Genomic DNA, 11,609 nt, shown 5'->3' with positions numbered 1-11,609 from the left:
GAGTGCAAACTGCAAATAGATTTTAGGTAACCTTTGCTTCTTTTACAAAGTTCCTCTTGAAAGAACAAAAGAGGATCTTCCTTTGACCAGGCTTTAGGCCATCAACCATTGAAGGAATGGACCTTTGTAGATCAGCCAAAGAAAACAATATAAGTTCCTTGTGAACAAAGTCGCTGTATTTAATGAGCTTTTCCTTTTGGTCCAGGTGAGTACCAGGCTGAAAATCAACAAAAAAGGATTAAGAATTTACTCACCATCTATTTCCAAAGAAAAATATATAAGTTCCTTTTCATACCTCAAATCTACGGAGCCAACACTTTCTCTCTTCTATCTTTTTCTTACTAAATGCAAGCTCAATTGCCTCACCATCTTTCTCATCCACCCATATGAAATATTTTTTTTGCATGTCCAGATTTTGAAAGTAATCCCTTCCTTCCTTTGATGTGCTGGTTCCCAACCCCTGGAAAACATAATAAAGAAAGATGAGTTCATGAAAAACTAGAAAATTTTGATGCTTCATACAATCCCATAATTCTCTCAGGTGTCTTACTTATAAGTTGAATAACACAAACCTTATAGGACTTTATGGTCCACCCACTTGCATTTCTCCTCAAACTTTCCTTCCAGGCCTCATACTCGGGCATGGTATAAAATGCTAATTCCTTTCCACTTTTGTTAGTTGCCTGTAAAAATCAATGAAAGATAAGTTAGAAACGGGTATTCTCCATAATTGAACTCCAACAAAAAAACTTAACTAACTAAGACACCAACCTTCACAATAGGAGTAATAAACTCCACCAAGAAGGATGGAATTCTCAAAAGTGATGGCCAGAAAGAATGAATGAAATTAATCAACAGACCCTTGATATGTGAACCATCGTGATCATGTACGAACATAAAAAGATCAGCAAAACAACATAATGGTCTTGACCAACGGCAGAGTCCAGCCATCTATTTGTACTCAAATGAGTTAAAATGAAATCTAATGCAAGTTCAGATTATGAATGAACTAATTGTTGAAGCCATTCAACTTACTGCTAGAGCTTTGGCCAAATCTCCTTCAGTCAAAATCAAGATACATTTTTTAGAGTTCCTTCCTCCGGCTTCATTAGCATCCTCCAGCTTATTGATATTGTGAACCCTTTCTGTCTTAGCTCTATCTGTTTTCTTAAGATCCTTGTTCTGCTTAAAGTTGGCCCAGGAAAGAAGACTATCCACAATGCCAGACTTTGCCACCGCAAGTTTAAAAGGAAAAACATAAACAAAGATACAGAAAGTAATGATAAGAGTGCATCTACATAAACAAGCAAAGAGCTTCCCGAACCTTTCTTTAAGAACTCTGGTGGGAGTTCACATTTAGACCCAAAACTGCTTGGACGAATGGTAAGAGTTTCTTTAGTTTGAGAATCAAAAGCAGGATTGTCAATAAGAGCTTTGACAAAAACCCATAAATAATTCTTCACATTATGGGCTTTCAAGTTGGCATTCTTGTTCTTCTTATTTACAAGATTCATGACATGATTAGTGATTTGACTTGTGATGTGATCTACATGAGTTCTACCCTTGATTGTGGCAATCGAATTTATAAAGCTAACCTGGTTTAACAAGAGAAAACAATCATAATAAAACATCCTTAAAAGTGCAGAACAGCATCAAAGTACTCTCATTTAACATAAAAATTCAAATACCTGTTGAAATTGCCCATCACTAAGGCTCACACAAACCTCCCACCTGTCATTCACTTTCTCTGTGATCCTGCAGAGAAATGGTCAAAAGAGTATGTTAGCAAAAAAGATAACAAATGAAGAAAAATAAAACCTTAACTAGAATCAGTGTGAAAAAAAACCTTGGAATAGTAGCATCTGATTTGCGGGCAAAGCACAAATAAAGATCAACATAATCTAATAATGATTTCATAGGAACTCGTTTTCCATTAAGTTCCACTTTCACACTATTCCCAAGGCATCCAGCCATATCAAAAACTCTCTTTTTCATCAGCGCAACAACATCATCTTCTAAATGTGTCATGTTAAACTTAGCCAAATCTGGCTTAAAAGTCACCTTGGTCCAGTTGTCACTCTCCTTGCACTTTGTGATCACTGGATCAGTTTTCTTCCCCATGTTATTGGAGAAAACCTTCAAACAATCAACAGAAAATCCAATTAAATCAATATGTATGCTGAACCCAATTTCAAATTAACCAAAAGAGAGAGCGTGTCTTAAATCAAAATCAAGAAATGAAATTTATAAACAAATTAGTCCCAATTTATGGAAAAACTTCAAATCGTCAACACACAAACCCAATCAAATCACCATGTTTGCCAAACTATGCTAACCAAAATTTCAAATTAACTAAAAAAGAGAGCTTGTCCGAAACCCAAATCAAGATATGATCTTTAACTAAAAAAGAGAGCTTGTCCGAAACCCAAATAACTTAAAAAGAGAGTTTTTCCGAAACCCTAATCAATAAAATACATGAATAAACAAATTATTTCCAAATTAGGGAAAACCTTCAAATTCAACATGAAACACGCAGTCCACTCAACAAGTATACTAAGCTCAAAATTCAAATTAACTAAAAAGATAACTTGTCCGACATCCTAATCAAGAAATGAACTTCTATACCTGCTTGTACTTCTTCAGACACTTTCCATTAGCGGTCTCGATGATAAACTCGGTTGAGAAGATATTAGTGAGCTTAGCACCATACCCATTTCGTCCACTAGCAGTTTTCTTGACATTATCATCATAGTTACTACTCGTCAGCAGATGCCCAAAGATCAGTTCAGGAACATAGACCTGCTCCTCCTGGTGAATCTCCACAGGGACTCCATCACCGCTATTATAGACACTAATACAGTTCTTTTCGATGTCGATCACAACATTGAGGCTATCCATGGACTGATCTCTCTGCTTGTTATCGGCAGCATTGACGAGAATCTCATCAAAGATCTTGTACAGACCAGGGACGTAGCTAACGGAACGGTTGACCATCTCCTCATTCTCGTAGACCCAAAGGTTTTGGGCGTGTTTCTCAATCAACCCGATGTAGGTATCCGGTTGGAGGAAGATGTGCTCGAGTCGCGAGGGGGAATGGAGGCGCGGCGGATTATGGTATTCTTGTCGCACTCGATGAGCTCTGATTGCCCCGAGCGATCGAATCTCATCAATAGCCTCGCTCCACTAGTTTTCTTCTTCCCCTTAACACCCCCAGCAGTGGCAGCGGCGGCAATCAAGCTGCTGTTGTTGTTGTTGTTGGTACTAGGCGGCGAGGAGGCGGCATCTCCGATCGAAGAATGGGTGGTCTGAGGCAATGCAGAGAAAACAATGAATAGAGAGGGAGAATGGAGTAGAGATAGGGCTAATTGAAAATTATATTCGGCTTTTTTTTTCTAAACAAAAAATTTAGCGCTTTTATTTTGGTTTTTTTGGAAAGTTACCGCGATTTTGTTTTTTTAAAGGAGCGCTTTTTTTTTTTAAGATATACTATAATACTTTTTAAATAAACTTATAATCCAATGTTATGGAAAGTGATATTTGGTGTAGTATAAAACAGTTTTTATTAAAATTATAAACAATGTTTACAATTTGAAAACTAAGCAAACATGCATTGCACATTGCCTCTACCTAATATGAATATATAAGTGTGATAGCGATGAAAAAAAGTTGTTACAACAATAAAATATTTATAATAAAGTCCATAATTTAAAAGAATCTTTTTAATTGAAAACAAACAATAATTAAATTTTAAACTTAAAACTTTTATATGTATATGTAAAACGTTTTGTTAGAAGAATTTTAAATTCAAATTTAAAAATAAATCAATAAAATGTGTATGCAATTTAAAATTTAGAGGCAAGTGTATAAGCTTCAGTGCAGGATCAAAACTAAATTTTTAGATTTAGTTATAATTTATTAAATTATAAATTGAATTAAATTTTTTGAGCGAGCAATTTAAATTTGGCTAGGATTAATAGAATACGAAAAAAAATTCAGCTCCCTTTCTCTCTCTCCCTCTCACTCTCTTGTGAGATTTAAACGGTGAGTGTCAGTGGAGTTTTTAAGGTGTTATTGGCAAGCTCTCTTCATGCCATGAACGACGATGGCTTGCCTGCCTTGTATGATTCTCTTGACATTGACGATGGTGGAGATGATATTATTGATGTAGATCTCGAGGATGCATTTACTGAAAATAGAGTGGCTAGTGTGACTAAATCACTCGTTGGGTATGTGGTTACATCAATAATGGTACAATGTGAATCCTTAATCTCCTCGGTCACTGCAAGAAAAAAGGTTATTTGTGGCGAGTTTATTTGCGACGAATAATGGTGTCTACCACAAATAAAAAATGTATGAGTTAAGGGTAGTTGTTTGCGGTGACATTTTCGCCACAAATAAGTATAACAAACTGGTGCGTATATACTTTTGATTACTATTCACAGGTGGTGTTTCTCTGGATTATTAGCGGGCACATGACATTATTTGCGGCGAGTATTTTCGCCGCGAATAATGAAAAAAAATAATAAATAATATTGGAGGGAAAATCTCGCGATCATTTTTCAGCAATTATGTGCGGCTATATTATTATTATTATATGCGGTGAATTATTTCGCTGCAAATATGTTTAGGTTTTCTAAATGAGTTATTGAAACGACGTCATGTGCCTTATTTGCGGTGTTTTTCCTTGGTTATTTGCAGCGAATAGATTCGACGTAAATAATGGGTCACATAAACAGCACTGCACCCCTTCTTCCTCATTTCTGAAACTGCTATCTCTCTCTACACTATTTCTCTCTCTCTCTCTCTTTCTCTGTCGAGTGCCCCCACCACCACCCCAGCCACCCACCCCACCACCTTCTCGCCTCTCTGGTGACCACGAGGACAGTAACAACTACCACCAATGACTAAAGGTATATATTTTTTTAGTTTTTTAGTTTTTAAATTTTGTTTTGTATGTTTCTCTCTCTAACTCTCCATTTTTCTCTGCATTGGCATAATCGGCACCATCCACCACCACCAGCGACTCCGCCTACGACCACCACCACCATTGGTTGTCCACCGTAGCATTGGACAGAGGTATATATTTTTTTAAATTTCTTGTGTTTTTTTGTTAATTGTTAATTGTCAATTAAAATAAATAATATTAGTTATATTGTAATTAGGTTGTAAGAAATTTTTGCAGCAATAGTATTTTAATGTTGTTAAATAATAAATATAATTAGAGTTGCAAAATGAAATAATGAATTAGGTTATAGATTTTTGTTGTTGTTATAGTTATAACACATGTATAAGTTTTATTGGTTTATTGTTGATTTGAATTTTATATGTTAATTAGGTTTTTGTTAGTGCATGTTAGATTATTTTTTTTGTTTTTATAAATGGTATGTAATATTATTGGTAAATGTATATTGTGATTATATCCTCGGACTATTTTGTGACTGTTATTAACAGGGTTTAAATTTTTGGATAGATTAAAATATAGTCGTTATGCTTTCGAAATTTTGGTCGATTTAGAAAATTTTAAAATATAAATTAATTACTTTAATTTATAATTGATAAAATTGTAACAAAAAAATAATAATAAGATTAAATTTTAGGTAATAAAAATTTGACTACGAAAAATTAATAATATCTTATTTATATTATTAGTTAAATTATACATTGAAAAATATAAGTAATTTTTTTAATTCATAATTAATAAAATTTAACATTAACAAATAAAATTATCACTAAATATTTTTATTAAGAAAAATATTATTAAAGATTAATACAATATCACTTCAATTAATAAAAGAACTAATTTATTTTATAATCAATATATAATTAAACTTTTACAAATAAAATAAGTAACAAAATTAAACTAGAGGTAGTAAATTTGGACTATCAAAATAATAATAATTATATATCATAAAATTAAAAGAAATAATAATACATTTTTTATATTTGTTTTGCTTTTCTTTGATGATAAGAATTTTTTTTATAACTAATTCATAAATGTCATAAAACTTAATAAATCATAAGACCATTTCTTATTTGTCTTGCTTTTCTTTGGTAGTAAGATTTTATTACCAAAGATAGAATAGAACAGCTATTATCACATAGTGATAATTTTTTTAATTATTTGTAATCACTAAATACCTTAGCCCCGTTCGGAGAGACTGAGTCAATAAGGACTCTTAAATATACCTTTTCGACTTATCTATGACTTTTTTTTATCCGCACGGATTGTTTGGGTATGTACTCTTAATATGAAACAATATTAATTATGATTTATTCGTGTATCGTAGATGCCGATCGATAAGAGTTTGATGTTTTTAAGAAATCGTAATGGTGATGAGTATTGGAACGGTCTCCAAGTATTTATGAATTTGGCGAAGTAATACAATGAATGTGACAGAAATATTAGATGTCCATGTCTGAAATGTCTAAACTTGAGGTTCCATCTCCCAAATACGGTAGAGGGACATATCTTTCGATGGGGTTTTCAAGAAAGTTATCAACAGGGGATTTTCCATGGAGAGTTGGATGAAGTTGTTGTCGATGAGGTACTCGAGGATAATGAAGATGCAGATGAGATGATCGACGTCATTGACGATTTCATCTTACCAGAAAATACAAAGGAAGTAGATGAGGCGAATGGAAGTCGAATGGATCAGTATTACGATGAGTTGTTCGAAGAGATTGAAGACGAGTTGTATCCGAGTTACGAGTGGATATCATCCCTTAAATTTTTGGCAAATTTGATGCACTTGAAAGTTATGGGGAAGTGGCCAAACAATTTCTTCGATGAATTGTTGAAGTTACTAAAGTTTGCATTTCTGAAAGATAATAAAATTCCTCCAAGACACTATGATGCTAAAAAGAAAATGAGTAAGTCAAGGATGAGATACCAATCAATCAATGTGTGTAAATATTGTTGTTGCTTATTTTACAATGAGGATGCAACTAAAGATTCATGCCCGATATGCGAGAATAGTAGATGGAAAAATGAAGGACGAAAGGGAAAAAAGTTATGCATAAAGTGATGCGTTACTTTCCATTAACCCCCACATTGAACGAATGTATAGCTCAAGGCATTCATCAAAGGAGATGGTATGGCATTATATAGGGAGATCGAAAGACGATGGGGTGATGCATCATCCTGTTGATGGGGCTGCTTGGAAGGACTTCGATGCCAGACATTCAAAGTTTGCAATAGATGCTAGGGATGTTCGTTTAGGTTTGGTTGTCGATGGGTTTAATCCATTTGGCAACATGAGTCTATCCATTTGACTGTTTGATGTCATCATTTTCTGACCTACACAGTAGGGGCTTTTAGACTTCTTCTACATAAAACCATGCATACCTACACTCGAGTACTGGACACGTGGTCTACTGCAATTGGCATCTGTTCGGGTCTCGAGGACTGTGATAATTATCTTGTCAACTTTTTGCCACCATGTGGTCTGTTTAATCCTCACCCTTGGATCTCGAATTAACCCTATCAAATGTTCTAGGTCTATTTCTGTTGTTTATGTAAAAATAGGGTGATTCGTCTCAGACCTCACCACCTTTGCATTAAAAAATATACCCTTTTCCAAATTTTCAAACATCCTTCGTCTTCCCCAAAATTCCTAGAACTGTTCGTCGTTCCTAGAAACTCAAAAGCTTTCCAAGAGCTTTCCGTGATCCGAATCTACATCCTCCAATCATTGAACACATTTCCGGTAAGTATCTCTAGTCTTCATGATCCAAAGAAACTTCTTTTTCCTTTTTTAAGCAATTTTCATCGTTCGGTATTGTTAGGCTTTCTATGAATGCCAATAAGTAATAGGTTTCGGCTTTAGGCTCCATAAGTGAAACCAAATATGTTTTTTAAAAAAAGTATCCATAAAACTGGGTAAATTTCTAGGTTAATCTGTGGTAGTTCTAATGAAAAATAGGTTTAGAGAATACTTGTTTAGGGCATAGAATTCGTAAGGTCTCTAGGTTTAATACCAGGTAGCTTAATGGTTACAATTCCTTAGGCGGTTTGGCACTAAACTGTTTTACAAAAGAAAGTAATGGTCTGACGTTTCTGACACACGGATCCCTAAATATCAGGGGATTGTTAAGAAACTGAGGCGCGTAGCCTAGGATATCGCATGGCATCACGCGATGGGGAGAAGGTTAACTTTAGCTCGTATAACGAAAATAACCCATTTCCTCCTTCGTACCCTCGCGACATAGTTATAGATCATCTTAGGTCGCATACTAACAAGGCTGCTTTGTTGTCAAGCGATCTGATGGCCCCCCCAAAGAAGAAATCTGCGAGCTCATCCACCCAACGCAAAGACAAAGGGAAGCAGGTCTCCCCTGACTCTCCCATTCCGCACTTCAGTCCGGTACTAGAGAAAGAAGTTCCCATTGACCCCAATGCATTCTTTGAGGCCGAGCACATAATCTCGACAATCAAGACTTAAGGGAAGGTGAATAAAATCATGCTGAGTAAAAACATTGAGATGGGAGCTGGTGGTCTCCTCGCCCGACCTGTGTTCGAAGGGGAAATAAGTTGTGCCCATTTTCAAGATGACTACGCGGCTTGGAGCGATGAGCATTTGAAGGTTGGTGCTTTCCTTCCCTTGGACCTGTATTTCGTAGATTTCTTAAACTACGTAAAACTAGCTCCTTTCTAGCTCCCCCCAAATTCATATAGACTTTTGGCAAGGCTAAAATATCTGTTCTTGAGGCACGAGTGGGAGGTCCCCTCTCCAGCGGATATTTTATTCTTTTTCTGCCTTAAAGCAAGCCCTGACCAGAACGGACACAATGATGGGTTTTACTACCTCACGCGATTTCCTAGTTCCGCCTCCATCATCGAGCTTCCCAGCAATCCAAACGACTATAACGATTTATTCTTTATGTCAAATGGCTTCAAGAATTGTGAACACTAATACTTCAACCGACCTCGTAAGTCTTCTACCTTTGCAAATTCAACTTGTGGATTTTTATTCCTTTACTTAAAAATATATATTGTTTAACACGTCCCAATTGAGTTTGTTTTTCATGCTGCCATATTTGCTAGGACGGAAAAATCAGTGACCCTCGGGGGTTAGTCCGAGAAATTGTCCAGACTTTCCCCCAGGGAAAAATATTATCGCCAAGTCATGAATGACGTCACAATGTTGGCCTGTAAGTTGATCAGTGAGGGTCAGACACTGGCCTTGAGGACCCGAGCTCCCCTTCCAGTGATCCTCGAGCTTCCCTCCTCACAAGAGGCTTTGCCAACCCCTGAGGACATCAATGAGGAAGAGGCTGAGGTGCCTCTTATTCAGAAAAGAAGGGCTCCCAAAGCTAACCAAAGACCTGATCCTGACCGGGCTGCTTCTGGGGTAGCAGCTGGCCCCTTCGGCCAAGGTAACCCATACTCTTTTAGGGAGTGAGACCGGGCTGCTGCTAGCTTTAGGTTAATACGTTTTAACCCCAACCAGCTAGTTAGTTGCCACCCCACAGACCTGGACCTAAATGTAACTCTCCTTCAATGCGTAGATCACTTAGTAGTGCTTTACTACCACAATTAACCCAAAAACACCATTGTAGTTGAAAACACACTGGACTTTAGGTCTTTTATCTTTGAAGAGTACGGAACCAACCTTAGAACCTGGCCTTCTTTGCTCCAGGGAGCATTTGCTCCTGGGTTTAGGCAGTATGCAGACAAATCCAGCCCCAAGGATGGACCTGAAACTCCATAGGATCTTAGAGATTATATCCTTAGATTCCCCCCCTCCTCCGTTAATCCTAGGGCCGGAGGTCGTGCCTAGCCCGGCAAATACACCCGAGCTGATGATAATAGATTCCTCCCCCAGCTCGAAGGGTAGGATCTTTATTTCCCCATTTTTCTTTATATAGTTATTTGAACATAACTTATGTGAATTAACTCCCTTTGTTCTTTTCAGGCGACGAGATGGAATCAACAAGAGCTCCCAACCTAAGGACTGCCTTTCAGGCTAAAAAGGCCGAAGCGGGCACTGTCGTGAAGAGGCCCAGAGTGACGAAGAAGGCCACCGTAAAACGAGGGATACTACAAAATCCCCTTCCAAGGGTAAAGACACGAGCTCCTTTTGGGAGCCAGATCTGGTGACTATTGTTGTTGTCGAGCAAGTTCCCCCACCTCCCCCTCGACACATGCCTCCACCTCCCCAAGTAATTCAAATCGAGGCCCCCATTATTTGAATACCGATTGAGTCACAGGACTTGGAGAAGATCCCTGAGGCCTTTCGGTGTATAGTATATGAGACAACGACTCATATGGTTGGCCACGCGTATAAAAGCTAGTGTGAGGGACTTGAGGGCCATAGAGGAGCGCAGCCTGGGGGACGTCCTTGAATATTCTATGGGGATGAACCCACTGTGAATCCTCCTATATCTGATCCCCCTCTTTTTTTTTTTTTTACTGTGTTCTTCCTCCTCTTTCTTTTTATTTGAAGTCCAAATCGACATATAATACTCTTCACCACAAATTCCATGAATCTTTTTGAGGTGATGGTTGCCAGAGGCTCTTCTTCTACCCACTTCGTGAAGTAATCGATCGCCACCACCGCATATCGAACTCCTCCATTTCCCATAGGTAGGGAACCTATTAGGTCAATTCCTCACATTGAAAATGGCCATGGGGATGAAATCATCGTTAGCTCGACTAGAGTAGCTCAGACAACTATGGAGAAATGCTGGCATTTGTCGCACTTCTGAACATACGAGATCAAGTCTTTCGTTAAAGTGAGCCAAAAATAGTCATGTCTCAGTATCTTCAATGCCAAGTTTTTCCCCCCAGCATGATCTCCAAAAAAGCCTTTGTGTATTTCTTGTAAAATGGTTTTGGCCTCCTCGGGCAGGACACATCGAAGAAGAGGCAACAAATGACCATGTCGATATAACGTTCCATCTACTACTATGTACCACGGAGCTTGGTAAGGTATTTTTCTCGCGTCTTTTATGTCGTCAGGTAACTTTCCAATTGCGAGGTATTCCATTATGGTAGTCATCTAGGTCGGTCTTATGTCAATCATTCCGACCTCTATCACTTCTCCTATCACACTCAGGCTCTCCAAGAATTCCACTGGCACTACATTCAATGTCTCAGCCTCTTTTGTGGTAGCAAGTCATGCCAAAGCATCAGCGTTAGAATTCTGCTCACGGGGTATCTGTTCAATAGAGCTGTACTCAAATTCAGACAGTTCTCCCTCCCTTTACCTTAGCTACGTAGGTTACCATCTTGGTACCTCGAGCTTGATACCCTCCCAATACCTGATTAACCACGAGTTCGGAATCACTGTAGCATTGGATGGCTTTCTCTTTAAGCTCTCTTGCCACCCTCAGCCCTGCTAGTAAGGCCTCATATTCGGCTTTTTTATTGGATGCCTCAAATATGAATCCGAGAGTTGTATGGAATCGATGCCCTTCTAGTGAGATTAAGACTATCCCAGCTCCTGATCCATTCTCGTTTGACGATCCATCAATGAAGATTTTCCATAATTCCTGCACCAGCTCCCTCAAGAGCTCCTCTTGAAAACTAATACAATCAGCTATAAAATAAGCAAAGGCCTAACTTTTGATTGAAGTCTGTGGCATGTATAATATCTCAAACTGGCTAA

At 37.7% G+C, this 11,609-nt stretch overlaps 1 pseudogene; it reads right to left on the bottom strand.

The window, feature by feature from the left end:
• LOC133814232 (DNA topoisomerase 2-like) lies at positions 1–3,283 on the bottom strand (annotated as a pseudogene).
• Positions 3,284–11,609: the final 8,326 nt, after the last annotated feature.

The sequence above is a fragment of the Humulus lupulus genome, chromosome 2 (genome assembly GCF_963169125.1).
Source record: "Humulus lupulus chromosome 2, drHumLupu1.1, whole genome shotgun sequence".
Lineage (NCBI taxonomy): Eukaryota > Viridiplantae > Streptophyta > Magnoliopsida > Rosales > Cannabaceae > Humulus > Humulus lupulus.
The sequence above is the reverse complement of the archived record's forward strand: the minus strand, read 5'-3'. Positions and strand labels throughout refer to the sequence as shown.